The following is a 24,128-nucleotide window of genomic DNA, read 5'->3' as shown; positions in this document are numbered from 1 at the left end:
CAGTTTATTAACCATTATTCAGTAATCGTGTATTGATGTCTTAGTTGCTAATGTCCCTAACGACAGGAATGACTGACACAGCATACCCCCATCAAATATAACATGGGGTGGAGTTACAAGTGTTACGCCAGCCTCCAATGGAGAAAGGCGCCTGATTTGCACAATGCTCACTAATGCTCCTCTATAAGCCAACTGGACCTCTTGAGAATGTTGCGGCCGTATATGGAACGGCTGACCGGTAGTACCTTCCACTGCCCATATACGGTTTAAACCCCGGAGGTGGACCTTCCGTTACTCATATATGGGCCCATATCCCGCCAACCATATACGGGCCCGTATATCGGTAGACCGGGGTGACGGGCCCGTATATGGTTGGCGGAATACGGGCCCGTCACGCCGGAGCGCCACCCCTTGGCCGGTCTATCCATATACGGGCCCGTCACCCCGGTCTACCGATATACGGGCCCGTATCCTGACTCCCGTATACGGGCACGTAACCCCCATCTACCGATATACGGGCCCGTCACCCTGGTCTACCGTTATACGGGCCCGCATCCTGCCTCCCGTATACAACCCGACACGCCGGAGCGCCGTCCCGTAGCCGGTCTATACATATACGGGCCCGTCACCCCGTTCAACCGATATACGGGCCCGTCTCCTGCCTCCCGTATACGGGCCCGTCACCCCGGTCTACCGATATACGGGCCCGTATTCTGACTCCCGTATACGGGCACGTTACCCCCGTCTACCGATATACGGGCCCGTAACCTGACTCCCGATATACCGGCCCGTTTCCTGTCTCCCGTATTCGGGCCCGTCACGCCGGAGCGCCACCCCTTGGCCGGTCTATCCATATACGTGCCCGTCACACCGGTCGACCGATATACGGGCCCGTATCCTGCCTCCCGCAGACGGGTCGGTCACGCCGGAGCGCCACCCCGTGGCCGGTCTATCCATACACGGGCCCGTCACCCCGGACTACCGATATACGGGCCCGTATCCTGCCTCCCGTATACGGGCACGTAACCCCCGTCTACCGATATACGGGCCCGTCACCCTGGTCTACCGTTATACGGGCCAGCATCCTGCCTCCCGTATACGGGACCGTCCCACCGGAGCGCCATCCCGTGGCCGGTCTATCCATATACGGGCCCGTCACCCCGGTCTACCGATATACGGGCCCGTATCCACTCTTCCGATATACGGGCCCGTGTTCGGCCTCCCGTATACGGGCCCGTCACGCCGGAGCGCCACCCCGTGGCCGGTCTATCCATATACGGGCCAGTCACCCCGTTTAACCGATATACGGGCCCGTATCCTGCCTCCCGTATACGTGAACGTGACGCCGGGGCGCCACCCCGTGGCCGGTCTATCCATATACGGGCCCGTCACCCCGGTCTACCGATATACGGGCCCGTATCCTGACGCCCGTATAAGGGCACGTAACCCCCATCTACCGATATACGGGCCCATCACCCTGGTCTACCGATATACGGGCCCGCATACTGCCTCCCGTATACGGGCCCGTCACGCCGTAGCGCCATTCCGTGGCCGGTCTATCCATATACGGGCCCGTCACCCCGGTCTACCGATATACGGGCCCGTGTTCGGCCTCCCGTATACGGGCCCGTCACGCCGGAGCGCCACCCCGTGGCCGGTCTATCCATATACGGGCCAGTCACCCCGTTTAACCGATATACGGGCCCGTATCCTGCCTCCCGTATAAGGGCACGTAACCCCCGTCTACCGATATACGGGCCCATCACCCTGGTCTACCGATATACGGGCCCGCATCCTGCCTCCCGTATACGGGCCCGTCAAGCCGGAGCGCCATTCCGTGGCCGGTCTATCCATATACGGGCCCGTCACACCGGTCTACCGATATCCGGGCACGTATCCTGTCTCCCGATATACGGGCCCGTATCCTGTCTCCCGTATACGGGCCCGTCACGCTGGAGCGCCACCCCGTGGACGGTCTAAACGTATACGAGCTCGTCACCCCGGTCCTACCTCCCGTACACGGGCCCGTCATAGATTCTACTGTCTTCAGTCAGTACGTATCTGTCCTTCACGTGCAGTTCTTTTCCGAGGTGAGCAATTCAAAATGGTAATCCAGTCACTGCTACAAACAGATCTATAGATATATTGATGACATCGAGCTCTGGTCATTATAGAAAATGCTCCCGAATGTCTTTAGTTGCTAGTGCGCTCTGGTATACAGGACCACGCTTTTTCCCGTTCCTCCAAATGTAGTCTTTGCTCCTGGACAGGGGGTAGTTCAGGCAATTCTCCATCTCGATATACGTGGTAGCAGATGTAGCCTGTACGTACAATCTCCGGGAGCCATAGCACAATCCATACAGTAGCCAGAAGAATGGCACAAAAGACTCTGATCTACAAGGACACCGACGTGACTAGCAATTTTACGATCAAGGGCGCACAGAGGAGATTCCACACGAACGCCAGTGAAAGAAGGCCTGCGAGCTCGAGACAGTAAACTACTAGCAATTTTGGTAAACGAAATTTTATCTCTGATAAAGCTCTGCCAGACGCTGGCAAGCTGTGCAACCTCTTTTGGAGACAGGATTTTACATTAAGTTTCTAAGTTTGCTCACGCTAGCTACGATGTTTTTGATGTATAGTAGAAATTCAAGAACCGATGTCGATATAGCGATTTACGAATGGACCAGTCAATTGTCAGCAGTCATTGAAGAAGTGAAGAAAACTTCTAAACTGATAAGATGAGGAACTGTATAATACTTGTAATGTAAATTACATGTAATAAGCTATGCGTACAGTAAATGTAAGAAACATATAAATATTACATTATATCTCTGGATGTATATTCATGAATATACTGATATATTCTATTAATAAAAAAGATATATTTTATACAATTATTATTGCTTCTATAATTCATTATATTATACATCACCCCTTAATGGATCCACACCACACCCTTAACGGATTCACACCACCCCTTTAATAGATTCACACCATCCACAGACATGGATGGCGCATGTGTAAGAGAGTATACCCGTCGCCCCCCTTAATAGAACAGTCCCAGATCTCTCAAGCAGAATTATTCCAAAATGAAGCAAGCATCTCAAAATTAACGAGCCTTAGATTCGTGTGCCTTTACTGCGCATGTACCAGTTTATTAACCATAATTGAGTAATCTTGTATTGATGACTTAGTTGCGAATGTCCCTAACGACAGGAATGACTGACACAGCATACCCAAGTCAAATATAACATGGGGTTGAGTTATAAGTGTTAAGCCAGCCTCCAATGGAGAAAGGCGCCTGATTTGCACAATGCTCACTGCTGCTCCTCTATTAGCCATCTGGACTTCTTGAGAATGTTGCTGCCGTATATGTAACAGCTGTCTGAGAGTACCTTCCACTGCCCATATACGGTTTAGACCCCGGAGGGGGACCGTCCGTTACTCATATATGGGCCCATATCACGGCAACCATATACGGGCACGTATATCGGTAGACCGGAGTGACGGGCCCGTATACCGCCAACCATATACGGGCCCGTCACCCCGTTCAACCGATATACGGGCCCGTCTCCTGCCTCCCGTATACGGGCCCGTCACGCCGGAGCGCCATTCCGTGACCGGTCTATCCATATACGGGCCCGTCACTCCGGTCTACCGATATACGGGCCCGTATCCTGACTACCGTATACGGGCACGTCACCCCCGTCTAACGATATACGGGCCCGACACCCTGGTCTACCGATAAACGGGCCCGCATCCTGCCTCCCGTATACGGGCCCGTCACGCCGGAGCGCCATCCCGTGGCCTGTATATCCGTATACGGCCCCGACACGCCGGACTACCGATATACGGGCCCGTATCCTGTCTCCAGACATACGGGCCCGTATCCTGTCTCCCGTATACGGGCCCGTCACGCTGGAGCGCCACCCCGTGGACGGTCTAAACGTATACGAGCTCGTCACCCCGGTCAACCGATATACGGGCCCGTATCCTACCTCCCGTATACGGGCCCGTCATAGATTCTACTGTCTTCAGTCAGTACGTATCTGTCCTTCACGTGCAGTTCTTTTCCGAGGTGAGCAATCCAAAATGGTAATCCAGTCACTGCTACAAACAGATCTATAGATATATTGATGACATCGAGCTCTGGTCATTATAGAAAATGCTCCCGAATGTTTTTAGTTGCTAGTGCGCTCTGGTATACAGGACCACGCTTTTTCCCGTTCCTCCAAATGTAGTCTTTGCTCCTGGACAGGGGGTAGTTCAGGCAATTCTCCACCTCGATATACGTGGTAGCAGATGTAGCCTGTACGTACAATCTCCGGGAGCCATAGCACAATCCATACAGTAGCCAGAAGAATGGCACAAAAGACTCTGATCTACAAGGACACCGACGTGACTAGCAATTTTACGATCAAGGGCGCACAGAGGAGATTCCACACGAACGCCAGTGAAAGAAGGCCTGCGAGCTCGAGACAGTAAACTACTAGCAATTTTGGTAAACGAAATTTTATCTCTGATAAAGCTCTGCCAGACGCTGGCAAGCTGTGCAACCTCTTTTGGAGACAGGATTTTACATTAAGTTTCTAAGTTTGCTCACGCTAGCTACGATGTTTTTGATGTATAGTAGAAATTCAAGAACCGATGTCGATATAGCGATTTACGAATGGACCAGTCAATTGTCAGCAGTCATTGAAGAAGTGAAGAAAACTTCTAAACTGATAAGATGAGGAACTGTATAATACTTGTAATGTAAATTACATGTAATAAGCTATGCGTACAGTAAATGTAAGAAACATATAAATATTACATTATATCTCTGGATGTATATTCATGAATATACTGATATATTCTATTAATAAAAAAGATATATTTTATACAATTATTATTGCTTCTATAATTCATTATATTATACATCACCCCTTAATGGATCCACACCACACCCTTAACGGATTCACACCACCCCTTTAATAGATTCACACCATCCACAGACATGGATGGCGCATGTGTAAGAGAGTATACCCGTCGCCCCCCTTAATAGAACAGTCCCAGATCTCTCAAGCAGAATTATTCCAAAATGAAGCAAGCATCTCAAAATTAACGAGCCTTAGATTCGTGTGCCTTTACTGCGCATGTACCAGTTTATTAACCATAATTGAGTAATCTTGTATTGATGACTTAGTTGCTAATGTCCCTAACGACAGGAATGACTGACACAGCATACCCAAGTCAAATATAACATGGGGTGGAGTTATAAGTGTTAAGCCAGCCTCCAATGGAGAAAGGCGCCTGATTTGCACAATGCTCACTGCTGCTCCTCTATTAGCCATCTGGACTTCTTGAGAATGTTGCTGCCGTATATGTAACAGCTGTCTGAGAGTACCTTCCACTGCCCATATACGGTTTAGACCCCGGAGGGGGACCGTCCGTTACTCATATATGGGCCCATATCACGGCAACCATATACGGGCACGTATATCGGTAGACCGGAGTGACGGGCCCGTATACCGCCAACCATATACGGGCCCGTCACCCCGTTCAACCGATATACGGGCCCGTCTCCTGCCTCCCGTATACGGGCCCGTCACGCCGGAGCGCCATTCCGTGACCGGTCTATCCATATACGGGCCCGTCACTCCGGTCTACCGATATACGGGCCCGTATCCTGACTACCGTATACGGGCACGTCACCCCCGTCTAACGATATACGGGCCCGTCACCCTGGTCTACCGATAAACGGGCCCGCATCCTGCCTCCCGTATACGGGCCCGTCACGCCGGAGCGCCATCCCGTGGCCTGTATATCCATATACGGCCGCGACACGCCGGACTGCCGATATACGGGCCCGTATCCTGTCTCCCGTATACGGGCCCGTCACGCTGGAGCGCCACCCCGTGGACGGTCTAAACGTATACGAGCTCGTCACCCCGGTCAACCGATATACGGGCCCGTATCCTACCTCCCGTATACGGGCCCGTCATAGATTCTACTGCCTTCAGTCAGTACGTATCTGTCCTTCACGTGCAGTTCTTTTCCGAGGTGAGCAATCCAAAATGGTAATCCAGTCACTGCTACAAACAGATCTATAGATATATTGATGACATCGAGCTCTGGTCATTATAGAAAATGCTCCCGAATGTTTTTAGTTGCTAGTGCGCTCTGGTATACAGGACCACGCTTTTTCCCGTTCCTCCAAATATAGTCTTTGCTCCTGGACAGGGGGTAGTTCAGGCAATTCTCCACCTCGATATACGTGGTAGCAGATGTAGCCTGTACGTACAATCTCCGGGAGCCATAGCACAATCCATACAGTAGCCAGAAGAATGGCACAAAAGACTCTGATCTACAAGGACACCGACGTGACTAGCAATTTTACGATCAAGGGCGCACAGAGGAGATTCCACACGAACGCCAGTGAAAGAAGGCCTGCGAGCTCGAGACAGTAAACTACTAGCAATTTTGGTAAACGAAATTTTATCTCTGATAAAGCTCTGCCAGACGCTGGCAAGCTGTGCAACCTCTTTTGGAGACAGGATTTTACATTAAGTTTCTTAAGTTTGCTCACGCTAGCTACGATGTTTTTGATGTATAGTAGAAATTCAAGAACCGATGTCGATATAGCGATTTACGAATGGACCAGTCAATTGTCAGCAGTCATTGAAGAAGTGAAGAAAACCTCTAAACTGATAAGATGAGGAACTGTATAATACTTGTAATGTAAATTACATGTAATAAGCTATGCGTACAGTAAATGTAAGAAACATATAAATATTACATTATATCTCTGGATGTATATTCATGAATATACTGATATATTCTATTAATAAAAAAGATATATTTTATACAATTATTATTGCTTCTATAATTCATTATATTATAAATCACCCCTTAATGGATCCACACCACACCCTTAACGGATTCACACCACCCCTTTAATAGATTCACACCATCCACAGACATGGATGGCGCATGTGTAAGAGAGTATACCCGTCGCCCCCCTTAATAGAACAGTCCCAGATCTCTCAAGCAGAATTATTCCAAAATGAAGCAAGCATCTCAAAATTAACGAGCCATAGATTCGTGTGCCTTTACTGCGCATGTACCAGTTTATTAACCATAATTGAGTAATCTTGTATTGATGACTTAGTTGCGAATGTCCCTAACGACAGGAATGACTGACACAGCATACCCAAGTCAAATATAACATGGGGTTGAGTTATAAATGTTAAGCCAGCCTCCAATGGAGAAATGCGCCTGATTTGCACAATGCTCACTGCTGCTCCTCTATTAGCCATCTGGACTTCTTGAGAATGTTGCTGCCGTATATGTAACAGCTGTCTGAGAGTACCTTCCACTGCCCATATACGGTTTAGACCCCGGAGGGGGACCGTCCGTTACTCATATATGGGCCCATATCACGGCAACCATATACGGGCACGTATATCGGTAGACCGGAGTGACGGGCCCGTATACCGCCAACCATATACGGGCCCGTCACCCCGTTCAACCGATATACGGGCCCGTCTCCTGCCTCCCGTATACGGGCCCGTCACGCCGGAGCGCCATTCCGTGACCGGTCTATCCATATACGGGCCCGTCACTCCGGTCTACCGATATACGGGCCCGTATCCTGACTACCGTATACGGGCACGTCACCCCCGTCTAACGATATACGGGCCCGTCACCCTGGTCTACCGATAAACGGGCCCGCATCCTGCCTCCCGTATACGGGCCCGTCACGCCGGAGCGCCATCCCGTGGCCTGTATATCCATATACGGCCCCGACACGCCGGACTACCGATATACGTGCCCGTATCCTGTCTCCCGACATACGGGCCCGTATCCTCTCCCGTATACGGGCCCGTCACGCTGGAGCGCCACCCCGTGGACGGTCTAAACGTATACGAGCTCGTCACCCCGGTCAACCGATATACGGGCCCGTATCCTACCTCCCGTATACGGGCCCGTCACCCTGGTCTACCGTTATACGGGCCCGCATCCTGCCTCCCGTATACAACCCGACACGCCGGAGCGCCGTCCCGTAGCCGGTCTATACATATACGGGCCCGTCACCCCGTTCAAACGATATACGGGCCCGTCTCCTGCCTCCCGTATACGGGCCCGTCACCCCGGTCTACCGATATACGGGCCCGTATTCTGACTCCCGTATACGGGCACGTTACCCCCGTCTACCGATATACGGGCCCGTAACCTGACTCCCGATATACCGGCCCGTTTCCTGTCTCCCGTATACGGGCCCGTCACGCCGGAGCGCCACCCATTGGCCGGTCTATCCATATACGTGCCCGTCACACCGGTCGACCGATATACGGGCCCGTATCCTGCCTCCCGCAGACGAGTCGGTCACGCCGGAGCGCCACCCTGTGGCCGGTCTATCCATACACGGGCCCGTCACCCCGGACTACCGATATACGGGCCCGTATCCTGCCTCCCGCATACGGGCACGTAACCCCCGTCTACCGATATACGGGCCCGTCACCCTGGTCTACCGTTATACGGGCCAGCATCCTGCCTCCCGTATACGGGACCGTCCCACCGGAGCGCCATCCCGTGGCCGGTCTATCCATATACGGGCCCGTCACCCCGGTCTACCGATATACGGGCACGTATCCTGTCTCCCGATATACGGGCCCGTATCCTGTCTCCCGTATACAACCCGACACGCCGGAGCGCCGTCCCGTAGCCGGTCTATACATATACGGGCGCGTCACCCCGTTCAACCGATATACGGGCCCGTCTCCTGCCTCCCGTATACGGGCCCGTCACCCCGGTCTACCGATATACGGGCCCGTATTCTGACTCCCGTATACGGGCACGTTACCCCCGTCTACCGATATACGGGCCCGTCTCCTGCCTCCCGTATACGGGCCCGTCACACCGGTCTACCGATATACGGGCCCGTATCCTGCCTCCCGCAGACGGGTGGGACACGCCGGAGCGCCACCCCGTGGCCGGTCTATCCATACACGGGCCCGTCACCCCGGACTACCGATATACGGGCCCATATCCTGCCTCCCGTATACGGGCACGTAACCCCCGTCTACCGATATACGGGCCCGTCACCCTGGTCTACCGTTATACGGGCCAGCATCCTGCCTCCCGTATACGGGACCGTCCCACCGGAGCGCCATCCCGTGGCCGGTCTATCCATATACGGGCCAGTCACCCCGTTTAACCGATATACGGGCCCGTATCCTGCCTCCCGTATACGTGAACGTGACGCCGGGGCGCTACCCCGTGGCCGGTCTATCCATATACGGGCCCGTCACCCCAGTCTACCGATATACGGGCCCGTATCCTGACGCCCGTATAAGGGCACGTATCCCCCGTCTACCGATATACGGGCCCGTCACCCTGGTCTACCGTTATACGGGCCCGCATCCTGCCTCCCGTATATGGGACCGTCCCACCGGAGCGCCATCCCGTGGCCGGTCTATCCATATACGGGCCCGTCACCCCGGTCTACCGATATACGGGCAAGTATCCACTCTTCCGATATACGGGCCCGTGTTCGGCCTCCCGTATACGGGCCCGTCACGCCGGAGCGCCACCCCGTGGCCGGTCTATCCATATACGGGCCAGTCACCCCGTTTAACCGATATACGGGCCCGTATCCTGCCTCCCGTATAAGGGCACGTAACCCCCGTCTACCGATATACGGGCCCATCACCCTGGTCTACCGATATACGGGCCCGTCACACCGGTCTACCGATATCCGGGCACGTATCCTGTCTCCCGATATACGGGCCCGTATCCTGTCTCCCGTATACGGGCACGTCACGCTGGAGCGCCACCCCGTGGACGGTCTAAACGTATACGAGCTCGTCACCCCGGTCTACCGATATACGGGCCCGTATCCTACATCCCGTATGCGGGCCCGTCATAGATTCTACTGACTTCAGTTAGTACGTATCTGTCCTTCACGTGCAGTTCTTTTCCGAGGTGAGCAATTCAAAATGGTAATCCAGTCACTGCTACAAACAGATCTATAGATATATTGATGACATCGAGCTCTGGTCATTATAGAAAATGCTCCCGAATGTCTTTAGTTGCTAGTGCGCTCTGGTATACAGGACCACGCTTTTTCCCGTTCCTCCAAATGTAGTCTTTGCTCCTGGACAGGGGGTAGTTCAGGCAATTCTCCATCTCGATATACGTGGTAGCAGATGTAGCCTGTACGTACAATCTCCGGGAGCCATAGCACAATCCATACAGTAGCCAGAAGAATGGCACAAAAGACTCTGATCTACAAGGACACCGACGTGACTAGCAATTTTACGATCAAGGGCGCACAGAGGAGATTCCACACGAACGCCAGTGAAAGAAGGCCTGCGAGCTCGAGACAGTAAACTACTAGCAATTTTGGTAAACGAAATTTTATCTCTGATAAAGCTCTGCCAGACGCTGGCAAGCTGTGCAACCTCTTTTGGAGACAGGATTTTACATTAAGTTTCTAAGTTTGCTCACGCTAGCTACGATGTTTTTGATGTATAGTAGAAATTCAAGAACCGATGTCGATATAGCGATTTACGAATGGACCAGTCAATTGTCAGCAGTCATTGAAGAAGTGAAGAAAACCTCTAAACTGATAAGATGAGGAACTGTATAATACTTGTAATGTAAATTACATGTAATAAGCTATGCGTACAGTAAATGTAAGAAACATATAAATATTACATTATATCTCTGGATGTATATTCATGAATATACTGATATATTCTATTAATAAAAAAGATATATTTTATACAATTATTATTGCTTCTATAATTCATTATATTATAAATCACCCCTTAATGGATCCACACCACACCCTTAACGGATTCACACCACCCCTTTAATAGATTCACACCAACCACAGACATGGATGGCGCATGTGTAAGAGAGTATACCCGTCGCCCCCCTTAATAGAACAGTCCCAGATCTCTCAAGCAGAATTATTCCAAAATGAAGCAAGCATCTCAAAATTAACGAGCCATAGATTCGTGTGCCTTTACTGCGCATGTACCAGTTTATTAACCATAATTGAGTAATCTTGTATTGATGACTTAGTTGCGAATGTCCCTAACGACAGGAATGACTGACACAGCATACCCAAGTCAAATATAACATGGGGTTGAGTTATAAGTGTTACGCCAGCCTCCAATGGAGAAAGGCGCCTGATTTGCACAATGCTCACTGCTGCTCCTCTATTAGCCATCTGGACTTCTTGAGAATGTTGCTGCCGTATATGTAACAGCTGTCTGAGAGTACCTTCCACTGCCCATATACGGTTTAGACCCCGGAGGGGGACCGTCCGTTACTCATATATGGGCCCATATCACGGCAACCATATACGGGCACGTATATCGGTAGACCGGAGTGACGGGCCCGTATACCGCCAACCATATACGGGCCCGTCACCCCGTTCAACCGATATACGGGCCCGTCTCCTGCCTCCCGTATACGGGCCCGTCACGCCGGAGCGCCATTCCGTGACCGGTCTATCCATATACGGCCCCGACACGCCGGACTACCGATATACGTGCCCGTATCCTGTCTCCCGACATACGGGCCCGTATCCTCTTCCGTATACGGGCCCGTCACGCTGGAGCGCCACCCCGTGGACGGTCTAAACGTATACGAGCTCGTCACCCCGGTCAACCGATATACGGGCCCGTATCCTACCTCCCGTATACGGGCCCGTCACCCTGGTCTACCGTTATACGGGCCCGCATCCTGCCTCCCGTATACAACCCGACACGCCGGAGCGCCGTCCCGTAGCCGGTCTATACATATACGGGCCCGTCACCCCGTTCAACCGATATACGGGCCCGTCTCCTGCCTCCCGTATACGGGCCCGTCACCCCGGTCTACCGATATACGGGCCCGTATTCTGACTCCCGTATACGGGCACGTTACCCCCGTCTACCGATATACGGGCCCGTAACCTGACTCCCGATATACCGGCCCGTTTCCTGTCTCCCGTATACGGGCCCGTCACGGCGGAGCGCCACCCCTTGGCCGGTCTATCCATATACGTGCCCGTCACACCGGTCGACCGATATACGGGCCCGTATCCTGCCTCCCGCAGACGGGTCGGTCACGCCGGAGCGCCACCCCGTGGCCGGTCTATCCATACACGGGCCCGTCACCCCGGACTACCGATATACGGGCCCGTATCCTGCCTCCCGTATACGGGCACGTAACCCCCGTCTACCGATATACGGGCCCGTCACCCTGGTCTACCGTTATACGGGCCAGCATCCTGCCTCCCGTATACGGGACCGTCCCACCGGAGCGCCATCCCGTGGCCGGTCTATCCATATACGGGCCCGTCACCCCGGTCTACCGATATACGGGCCCGTATCCACTCTTCCGATATACGGGCCCGTGTTCGGCCTCCCGTATACGGGCCCGTCACGCCGGAGCGCCACCCCGTGGCCGGTCTATCCATATACGGGCCAGTCACCCCGTTTAACCGATATACGGGCCCGTATCCTGCCTCCCGTATACGTGAACGTGACGCCGGGGCGCTACCCCGTGGCCGGTCTATCCATATACGGGCCCGTCACCCCGGTCTACCGATATACGGGCCCGTATCCTGACGCCCGTATAAGGGCACGTAACCCCCGTCTACCGATATACGGGCCCGCATACTGCCTCCCGTATACGGGCCCGTATCCTGTCTCCCGTATACAACCCGACACGCCGGAGCGCCGTCCCGTAGCCGGTCTATACATATACGGGCGCGTCACCCCGTTCAACCGATATACGGGCCCGTCTCCTGCCTCCCGTATACGGGCCCGTCACCCCGGTCTACCGATATACGGGCCCGTATTCTGACTCCCGTATACGGGCACGTTACCCCCGTCTACCGATATACGGGCCCGTAACCTGACTCCCGATATACCGGCCCGTTTCCTGTCTCCCGTATACGGGCCCGTCACGCCGGAGCGCCACCCCTTGGCCGGTCTATCCATATACGGGCCCGTCACACCGGTCGACCGATATACGGGCCCGTATCCTGCCTCCCGCAGACGGGTCGGTCACGGCGGAGCGCCACCCCGTGGCCGGTCTATCCATACACGGGCCCGTCACCCCGGACTACCGATATACGGGCCCGTATCCTGCCTCCCGTATACGGGCACGTAACCCCCGTCTACCGATATACGGGCCCGTCACCCTGGTCTACCGTTATACGGGCCCGCATCCTGCCTCCCGTATATGGGACCGTCCCACCGGAGCGCCATCCCGTGGCCGGTCTATCCATATACGGGCCCGTCACCCCGGTCTACCGATATACGGGCCCGTATCCACTCTTCCGATATACGGGCCCGTGTTCGGCCTCCCGTATACGGGCCCGTCACGCCGGAGCGCCACCCCGTGGCCGGTCTATCCATATACGGGCCAGTCACCCCGTTTAACCGATATACGGGCCCGTATCCTGCCTCCCGTATAAGGGCACGTAACCCCCGTCTACCGATATACGGGCCCATCACCCTGGTCTACCGATATACGGGCCCGCATACTGCCTCCCGTATACGGGCCCGTCACGCCGGAGCGCCATTCCGTGGCCGGTCTATCCATATACGGGCCCGTCACACCGGTCTACCGATATCCGGGCACGTATCCTGTCTCCCGATATACGGGCCCGTATCCTGTCTCCCGTATACGGGCCCGTGACGCTGGAGCGCCACCCCGTGGACGGTCTAAACGTATACGAGCTCGTCACCCCGGTCTACCGATATACGGGCCCGTATCCTACTTCCCGTATGCGGGCCCGTCATAGATTCTACTGACTTCAGTTAGTACGTATCTGTCCTTCACGTGCAGTTCTTTTCCGAGGTGAGCAATTCAAAATGGTAATCCAGTCACTGCTACAAACAGATCTATAGATATATTGATGACATCGAGCTCTGGTCATTATAGAAAATGCTCCCGAATGTCTTTAGTTGCTAGTGCGCTCTGGTATACAGGACCACGCTTTTTCCCGTTCCTCCAAATGTAGTCTTTGCTCCTGGACAGGGGGTAGTTCAGGCAATTCTCCATCTCGATATACGTGGTAGCAGATGTAGCCTGTACGTACAATCTCCGGGAGCCATTGCACAATCCATACAGCAGCCAGAAGAATGGCACAAAAGACTCTGATCTACAAGGACACCGACGTGACTCGCAATGGTACGATCAGGGGCGCACAGAGTAGATTCCACACAAACGCCAGTGAAAGTAGGCCTGCGAGCTCGAGGCAGTAAACTATTAGTAATTTTAGTAAACGAAATTTTCTCTCTGATAAAGCTATGCCAGACGCTGGCAAGCTGTGCAACCTCTTTTTGGAGACAGGATTTTACATTATGTTTCTTAAGTTTGCTCACGCTAGCTACGATGTATTTGATGTATAGTAGAAATTCAAGAACCGATGTCGATATAGCGATTTACGAATGGACCAGTCAATCGTCAGCAGTTATTGAAGAAGTGAAGAAAACCTCTAAACTGATAAGATGAGGAACTGTATAATACTTGTAATGTAAATTACATGTAATAAGCAATGCGTACAGTAAATGTAAGAAACATATAAATATTACATTATATCTCTGGATGTATATTCATGAATATACTGATATATTCTATTAATAGAAAAGATATATTTTATACAATTATTATTGCTTCTATAATTCATTATATTATAAATCACCCCTTAATGGATCCACACCACCCCCTTAACGGATTCACACCACCCCTTTAATAGATCCACACCATCCCCTTAATGGATCCACAGACATGGATGGCGCATGTGTAAGAGAGTATACCCGTCGCCCCCCTTAATAGAACAGTCCCAGATCTCTCAATCAGAATTATTCTAAAATGAAGCAAGCATCTCAAAATTAACGAGCCTTAGATTCGTATGCCTTTACTGCGCATGTACCAGTTTATTAACCATAATTGAGTAATCTTGTATTGATGACTTAGTTGCTAATGTCCCTAACGACAGGAATGACTGACACAGCATACCCTAATCAAATATAACATGGGGTGGAGTTATAAGTGTTACGCCAGCCTCCAATGGAGAAAGGCGCCTGATTTGCACAATGCTCACTGCTGCTCCTCTATTAGCCATCTGGACTTCTTGAGAATGTTGCTGCCGTATATGGAACGGCTGTCCGGGTGTACCTTCCCCTGCCCATATACGGTTTAGACCACGGAGGGGGACCTTCCGTTACTCATATATGGGCCCATATCCCGCCAACCGATATACGGGCCCGTCTCCTGCCTCCCGTATACGGGCCCGTCACGCCGGAGCGCGACCCCGTGGCCGATCTTTCCATATACGGGACCGTCACCCCGTTTAATCGATATACGGGCCCGTATCCTGCCTCCCGTAAACGTGCCCGTCACTCCGGTGCGCCACCCCGTGGCCGGTCTATCCATATACGGGCTCGTCACCCCGGTCTACCGATATAGGGGCCCGTATACTGACTACCGTATACGGGCACGTAACCCCCGTCTATCGATATACGGGCCCGTCACCCTGGTCTACCGTTATACGGGCCCGCATCCTGCCTCCCGTATACGCGACCGTCCCACCGGAGCGCCATCCCGTGGCCGGTCTATCCATATACGGGCCCGTCACCCCGGTCTACCGATATACGGGCCCGTATCCACTCTTCCGATATACGGGCCCGTATTCTGCCTCCCGTATACGGGCCCGTCACGCCGGAGCGCCACCCCGTGCCCGGTCTATCCATATACGGGCCCGTCACCCCGGTCTACCGATATACGGGCCCGTATCCTGACTCCCGTATACGGGCACGTAACCCCCGTCTACCGATATACGGGCCCGTCACCCTGGTCTACCGTTATACGGGACCGTCCCGCCGGAGCTCCATCCCGTGGCCCGGTCTATCCATATACGGGCCCGTCACCCCAGTCTACCGATATACGGGCCCGTATCCTCTCTTCCGATATACGGGCACGTATCCTGTCTCCCGTATACGGGCCTGTCACGCTGGAGTGCCACCCCGTGGCCGGTCTATCCATATACGGGCCCGTCACACCGGTCTACCGATATACGGGCCCGTATCATGACTCCCGTATACGGGCACGTAACCCCCGTCTATCCATATACGGGCCCGTCACCCCGGTCTACCGATATACGGGCCCGTATCCTGCCTCCCGTATACGGGCCCGTCATTGATTCTACTGTCTTCAGTCAGTATGTAACTGTCCTTCACGTTCAGTTCTTTTCCGAGGTGAGCAATCCAAAATGGTAATCCAGTCACTGTTATAAACAGATCCATAGATATATTGATGACATCGAGCTCTGGTCATTATTGAAAATGCTCCCGAATGTCTTTAGTTGCTAGTGCGCTCTGGTATACAGGACCACGCTTTTTCCCGTTCCTCCAAATGTAGTCTTTGCTCCTGGACAGTGGGTAGTTCAGGCAATTCTCCACCTCGATATACGTGGTAGCAGGTGTAGCCTGTACGTACAATCTCCGGGAGCCATTGCACAATCCATATTGTAGCCAGAAGAATGGCACAAAAGACTCTGATCTACAATGACACCGACGTGACTAGCAATGGTACGATCAGGGGCGCACAGAGTAGATTCCACACGAACGCCAGTGAAAGAAGGCCTGCGAGCTCGAGACAGTGAACTACCAAGGAGACCATCGTCAATAGTATAATAGGCGATAGCGGTTTGTTCGTTGTGTGGTGTATATATAGCCAGATGGACGCGCCGCCTCCTGGTGATTAATATCGTCTTCAAATTGGCGCTTCGTCAATTTGGCTTTGCGGCTGTCCGATGAGGCTCGCGACGACCATTATTGAATCGCGGATGGAAAGCTCCATCAAGAGCTGACAAGTGAATTGTAAAACATGAGGCATGAAGCCATGGTACAGCGACAAATGGCTGATATCTGATTGACGAGTGAAATGTAAAACACAAGTCATAAATGCGTGTTAGATGGACAAACGTTTGATATCTGGTTGACAGGTGAAATGTCACAGTTCATATTGTAATCACGGTTCATATTGGACCGAAGTTCTATCTGTCACCTAATTGATAAGTAAAGTGTAAAGTACAAAATGTAAATAACGGTGCGTAAACTATATGATGTATTTAATAAAATAATAAAATAATTATATTTTAAATTGTAAAAAAAAATTGTGATTGTTTTTACATTACAAAATAATTTATCTCTGATACCGACAATACTAACGTTTAGGTTTTAGTCATCTTTGTTTCAACAATTATTGGTGATTGCGATTTTCTTTACAAACGCTGACAATACTGGTGTCTCTTTGTTCAACAACTACTGGTGGTTGAGATTGCCTTGGTTCTTTGTACAAACATTTTTGGTCAGTTAAAATACTGAATGTTCTGTGTCTACTCGTCGGCTTCCGGTTCTCCTTCGTCCCCATCATCTTCGTCGTGGCCTTGTCTGTCGTCGCTAAATGGTATACTACCGGTTGAAATGTATGCGCAGAAGGCCGTGTCCTCCCCACAGTTGACCGAATTGATAAAACCGTTTATTTCATTCAAAAGTACGCGACTTTTCTTCTGTTCAGCGGGTACCAATTTGTACATGGCAAATCTCCCTGGCCCTAAGCTTAAATTCATGGAAGGTAGACAGGAATGTTTCACAGTAAATTCATTGAACGTTTGGCTGTTATTCTTATTTTGGGAGCTTTTGGAAACGATGGCCATGACAATCAGTCTCCGCTTATGATTGGGACCTGTACATTCTGACATGGCTTGGATGTCGCTTTGTTGGAAAGCTCTATTCTTCAAGCCAAGTGCGTACATTTGGAACGCTGTCATTACGTCCCTTTCCTTTGAGAGATAACGTATTATCGTCTGTGGATTTACTATATCGCGGATCCCCTTTGATGTAAAGTTGAAGCCGTAGATCGTAATATCGTTAGGATCGTATCTCCTTGGGGTATGCCTTGGAGTCCAGCCCATTGCTCTTTGCATTCTTTTATTCGGAATATTACTGCGCCGGATGTCCAGTGATGCTCTGCTACCGGGGCTTACTTTTATTTCTACCATTGTTTTCGTCATTCCGTTTAGGGCAAGGAAGTCGGTGCCTGAGAAACCGGTGAGTTGGTATTTTAGAAGTAGTTCTTTTCCCTTGTTTACTGCATATTCGTGACCAGGTGCTATTCTGTGTTTCTGCTTGCGGCGATTCGCATCTCTGATCGGTGAATGGTCGCGGTGAGCTGGTCTTGCGGCCCCGTCTGTATCGTCGTCGGTTCCGCCTCTGCGCCATTTACTAGTGAAGTGGCTAAATTTCTCATGTGCCCGCTGTTTCCTGCACCGTCTGCGTTCTGTTTCGGGATCCCCCTGATGCTGATCTGTCTCCTCTTGGCACTCTTGCTCTTCTTGTTCCATGTCTCCATGATCTTCCTCTTCACCTCCGTTGTCTCCATCATTGTCGTCATCGCTACTGGTACCGGAAGTTGGTGTGATTTTCTCGGTTGCTCCTAATGGATGGCTTGTTGCCCCCGCGGGTCCTAGCTCGTCCGGTTCCTTCTTGATGATAGTTCGTACGGGTGTTGGGTGTGATGGTCCAGCTACGGCCTCTGTCTCTTCCGCTGAAGAATCGGACTCGATCAGAATCGGTTCCTCCGTTACCTGTTGCTGTTGTTCGATCGTGTTGCGTCGGCTTTCAAGGAGCTTGCGCTGCAACCAATGACCCATGTCTTTACCTATGAGGAATTTAGAGTCCTCAATGTCATTCAGTCATTACTCCGAGGAAAGATTCATTGTTGTGTAGTTGATAGTGATGTTTTGTGCGTGTTTAGTTAGTCTACATTATCGACTATTATTGTAGTTCTCCTATTAAACCTATCTGTCATGATTAAATTGGGATTGATACCTATTCCACACCCTTTATAGTGAGTGTCTCTTGCTGAAGAAAAAGATCCATCGCTGTCGCTGCTGGGCTCGTGTAGTTCAATACCTTCTGGTAGTCCTGGAGATTCAGCCATTGTAGGATTGGGGGTCTGACCTCTCCGTGCCCTGGATTTCCGTATTATGAGTGGCGCGGGGACGTGTTCTGGATTTAATACCGGCCCGTATTCTGTACTGCTTGTTGTTTGCCTGTCACGGTGACATCACAATCGCAATTTTCCGGACCCTCCTTCTCTGTTTGTGTCCTTTCTTTCCTTCTTCCGCGTTCCCGTTGCTTCCTTTCAGTACATTACATTATATCTCTGGATGTATATTGATGAATATACTGGTATATTCTATTAATAAAAAGATATATTTTCTCTCTGTACATTTCCTTTCCTTTTCCTTTTTTCTTCTTTTCTTCCGCCTTTCAGTGTCCTCGTTGTCATCTGTGTTGTCGAATTCCTTGCTTGTTCCCGCCGTTTCCGCTCTCTTCTCCTCTGTGTGTCTTTCCATTTCTTGCCCACCCTCCTTTCCCGTGGGTCCTTCCTCTTCTCTTCCCCTCTCCTTTTCTGTGGGTCCTTCCTCGTCCCGTTGCCCTTCCCCTTCTGTGGGGTCTTCCTCTTCCTCCCAAGGAGGTACCGCTCCCGTTCCCCACTTCGCTACCGGTTCGTACCCCGCTGGCGGCTCTTCCCTTCTCCCGGGGGGTGGTCTCCGCCTCCGTCCTCCTCCCTCGATGGTGGTTCTCTCGTTCCGCCCTCCCCCTCTCCTGGGGGTTCGGCTTCTCCTCCATCGTCACCCTCCTCCACCGGGGGTTAGTCTCCCCCTCCGTCGTCCTCCTCTCCCTTCCTCGGGGGTTGGTCTCTTCCTCCGTCATCCTCCTCTCCCTCCCCTGGGAGTTGGTCTCCCCCTCCGTCGTCCTCCTCCCCCAGCGGTTGGTCCCCTCCATCGTCCCCCTCCTCCCCCGGGGGTTGGTCTCCCCCTCCGTCGTCCTCCTCCTCCCCCAGGGGTTGGTCTCCCCCTCCATCGTCCCCCTCCTCCACCGGGGGTTGGTCTCTCCCTCCGTCTTCCTCCTCCCCCTCCCCCGGGGGTTGGTCTCCCCCTCCGTCGTCCTCCTTCCCCTCCCCCTCCCACAGTGGCTGCTCTCCCCTTCCATCCTCCGTCTCGCCCGGTGGCGACTCTCCCCTTCCGTACTGCCCCTCCGCTGGTGGCGGGTCCCTGCCTCCGCCTTCCTTCTCTCTCTCCCCCTCCCCCGGTGATGGGTCTCCGCTTCCGCCCTCCCCCTCCTCCGGTGGTGGCTCTCTCTTTCCGTCCTCCCCCGGTGGCGGCTGTCTCCCTCCGTCCTGCTCCTCCTCTCCCTCCCCTTGTGGTGTCTCTAGACCTCTGCCTTTCTCCTCCCCCTCACCCACTCCCTGTGTCGGGTCTCCGCTTCCGCCCTCCCCCTCCGCTGGTGGTGGCTCTCTCTTTCCGTCCTCCCCCGGTGGCTGCTGTCTCCCTCCGTCCTGCTCCTCCTTTCCCTCCCCTTGTGGTGTCTCTAGACCTCCGCCTTTCTCCTCTCCCTCACCCGCTCCCTGTGTCGGGTCTCTGCTTCCGCCCTCCCCCTCCTCCGGTGGTGGTTCTCTCTTTCCGTCCTCCCCTGGTGGCGGCTGTCTCTAGACCTCCGCCTTTCTCCTCTCCCTCACCCGCTCCCTGTGTCGGGTCTTTGCTTCCGCCCTCCCCCTCCGCTGGTGGTTCTCTCTATCGTCCTCTCCTTCCCTCGGGGGTGTTTCGCTTTCTTTTGAGTGTCCCCGCTCCCCTTCTCCCGGTGAACACCCTTCCCTTTCCTGTCCCCCTTCACTCGGTGGTCCCTCTCCTTGCATCTCTCTCTCTTCCTCGGGTAGCGGCACTTTCGTCCCGGGTTGGTGCTCTGTTGTGTCTGTTAATCTGACCTTTTTCCCCTTTCTTCCTTTTTTCCCGTTTTGGCCTGCTTCTGTTGGGGCCTTTCGTTTACGACGCCGTATCGTTTTAAATTGTGGCGGTTCTTCATCTGAATTATCTGTGTCGATCTGGTGTTGGCGGTGCAGTTGGTGCTTTGTCTTAAATGAAATGCGTTTCAGTCTTGGTGATAGCGCTATTCTCAGACTTCTACATTAATCTGCTGATCAAACACTTGCTTTACTTCACGACCTGCAATTTGACGAATCGACCTGTCCCAATACTGCCGAGCTCCGACGTGGTAGACCTGACAATAGTTTGTCAAATACAGCGCGTAAATTATAGGTGTTATAATACCAAACTATTGTTTACACCTGGTGACAAATAGGTGGTATATATAATATACATCGGTGTATACAGGTTATACCTAGTTATGATAGTTTGTATATCTATGCCATTTGTGCAATTCTGATATCATAATCAACCTGCAATTTGACGAATCCAAGGGAAGGCGTCTCTGTAGTCGGCCCACTAATAGATCTCTATGGTGTGGCAACCGTTCTCATCTGGCTAGTGTCTGGACGACCACTTAACGATCAGTTAAGTCAGCGAGCTATGAGCATGAACACACCGTGTGTGACCCAGCGGGGCGCCGCTTACAGACGTTTGCTCATCAGATGCAGACGGAGTGGGCTTATGGAGTATTAGATTTATTCTTTCTCACCAGGGACACGTCTATGATGTTATTACTAACCGGTGACGCTGGGACCGGGAAGTCCTACTCTATCCGTCTTCTTATTTCGCTAATGCACGATGTTGGATTGCACGATTGTACAACTCTAACTACAACTACCAGGGCTGCCGCCGGCGCGCTGAATAATCAGATACCGTTCCATGACGTCACAACATATTCGGAATAAATGACAGTGAGTTATTAAACACCGAGCAGGATCTAGATACAGAAATATAAAAGTAAATATCGGGATATCATACGTTAGATACAATGGGATATCGTGCTGACTGGCATCAATGCACCATCATTGTATACGTCTCTCTTTGAGATGTAGAAAGCGTGCCACCCGCATAAAATTTGCCGTGACGTCGAGGTGCAGTTTTGCTCCTTCGTGCATCCGGAGCGCGGTTGTAGTCGTTGATGAATATGGCACCTCGTCAGCCCAGGCTATTCGAAAGTTATTTCGATCACCAGAGGAAACGGATGCGACCGAGCGCATAAGAGGATCATTATCCTATCGGGCAGCGTCTCCCAGTTCGCACCACACGTGGATCCCAGATCAGACTCTTCTATACACCTGGCCAGGAGGGACATGAAGAAAAGGATGTTTCATACTCAGATATTGTGGTTTAATCAAAGACAGATGGAGGACCCTTTATTTTCTGAGGCTATTGGATCTATGCAATTCAATGTTGTGACAAGGTTAACGGTTGATATTCTAAATTCAAGGGTCCTACCGGACGGGTGCGACCCCACAGACCCCCTGTACATTGCGGATATTCGACAGTAACAGGGGTAGGAGTGAATACACTGATAGTTGTTTCAGAGCAGCCAGGGGGCGGAGCCTACAGCTGTCATATAAGATCTCCTGTCGGAACCCAAATTTGGAAGCGAGACAGATGCAACAGCAGTTTCTAAGGTATCTCCAACAGAGATAGAGTTTCATCTTTACCGAGGAGGGGGCAAAGTATTTATGAGAAAGGTAACGTTTGGGTGGTACAGGGCAAGCAGATACCAACTTGCAGCAGACTTGCTGTTGTCGACCGTATAGAGGATGGGGTCGTGACCGTTCGGTATAATGATGGTACACATCAGGAAATCACGAGAGAAACAGTTGAATGTCAGATGTATAGTGGTCTTTATGTGACATTTTACCCTTTAGCCCCAGCGGCAGGAATCAACACCTACTCCGCCCAAGGACAAACTTTCGACTGTGATGTCATTTACCTCCCACCCTTAATTATCTTTTTTTCTCCAGTTAAACCATCAAAGGAAAAGGAACCATAAAAAGGAAATTGAGTTAGGATGCACTGTGAAATTCCCCTGAACAGTTTGGTAGAAAGGACTATGACCCCGCGTCCCTATTACATGACAGGTTTGCGGCTGCTATGAACCAATTAATAATAAATAACATAGCGACATTACGAACCGACGGTCATCAGAAAACATACGCGCGCAGACATTTAAACTACGATATACGGTCCCGTATATGAACCTTACTTATCTTTAAGGGCAGGGTGAACAGGTTAATTAATAATACTCCGGTCTAAACAATTGACTATTTAAAGAAAATAAAACCTACCTGTGATACATTGGTATCGACCGCTCTTACACATCACACAATTAACTGTTACATGTATGAACTGAATATATAATTCACCTACCGCAAGATGTGGATAAACTACAGTAGAGTTACAATCTTTGTTAATATAAATTATGTCTTATACTCACCCGATGGTCCTGGTTTAGGGTCACTCTCGTCCCCGCTCTCGTCGAAGCGTTTTAGGGGCGGTAGGTCTGCCGCAGCGATGGCGGTGGCAACGTTTACAGCGTCGCTGCCCTGCCCACCCGCCTTCCCTGCGCTTCCATTACCGCTGCCGACGCCGCATTCCTGCCTCGTCTGTTCTACTTCCATCTCCTCTTCTTCTTCCTCCATCTCTTCTCCTACAACGACTCTCCTGATCAGATCTGCTTTCTGCGACCCGAGCCACGGTCGGTCATCTCTTCTCCTACAACGACTCTCCTGATCAGATCTGCTTTCTGCGACCCGAGCCACGGTCGGTCATCTCTTCTCCTACAACGACTCTCCTGATCAGATCTGCTTTCTGCGACCCGAGCCACGGTCGGTCATCTCTTCTCCTACAACGACTCTCCTGATCAGATCTGCTTTCTGCGACCCGAGCCACGGTCGGTCATCTCTTCTCCTACAACGACTCTCCTGATCAGATCTGCTTTCTGCGACCCGAGCCACGGTCGGTCATCTCTTCTCCTACAACGACTCTCCTGATCAGATCTGCTTTCTGCGACCCGAGCCACGGTCGGTCATCTCTTCTCCTACAACGACTCTCCTGATCAGATCTGCTTTCTGCGACCCGAGCCACGGTCGGTCATCTCTTCTCCTACAACGACTCTCCTGATCAGATCTGCTTTCTGCGACCCGAGCCACGGTCGGTCATCTCTTCTCCTACAACGACTCTCCTGATCAGATCTGCTTTCTGCGACCCGAGCCACGGTCGGTCATCTCTTCTCCTACAACGACTCTCCTGATCAGATCTGCTTTCTGCGACCCGAGCCACG

The 24,128-nt window shown here is 51.9% G+C and overlaps 1 protein-coding gene across 1 annotated transcript in view; it reads left to right on the top strand.

Moving 5' to 3' along the window:
- LOC132388545 (NACHT, LRR and PYD domains-containing protein 12-like) overlaps window positions 1-24,128 on the top strand; it is a 318,834-nt gene that overhangs the window by 221,602 nt on the left and 73,104 nt on the right. The window lies entirely within an intron of this gene.

Source organism: Hypanus sabinus, unplaced genomic scaffold (assembly GCF_030144855.1).
Source record: "Hypanus sabinus isolate sHypSab1 unplaced genomic scaffold, sHypSab1.hap1 scaffold_343, whole genome shotgun sequence".
NCBI lineage: Eukaryota > Metazoa > Chordata > Chondrichthyes > Myliobatiformes > Dasyatidae > Hypanus > Hypanus sabinus.
The sequence above is the reverse complement of the archived record's forward strand: the minus strand, read 5'-3'. Positions and strand labels throughout refer to the sequence as shown.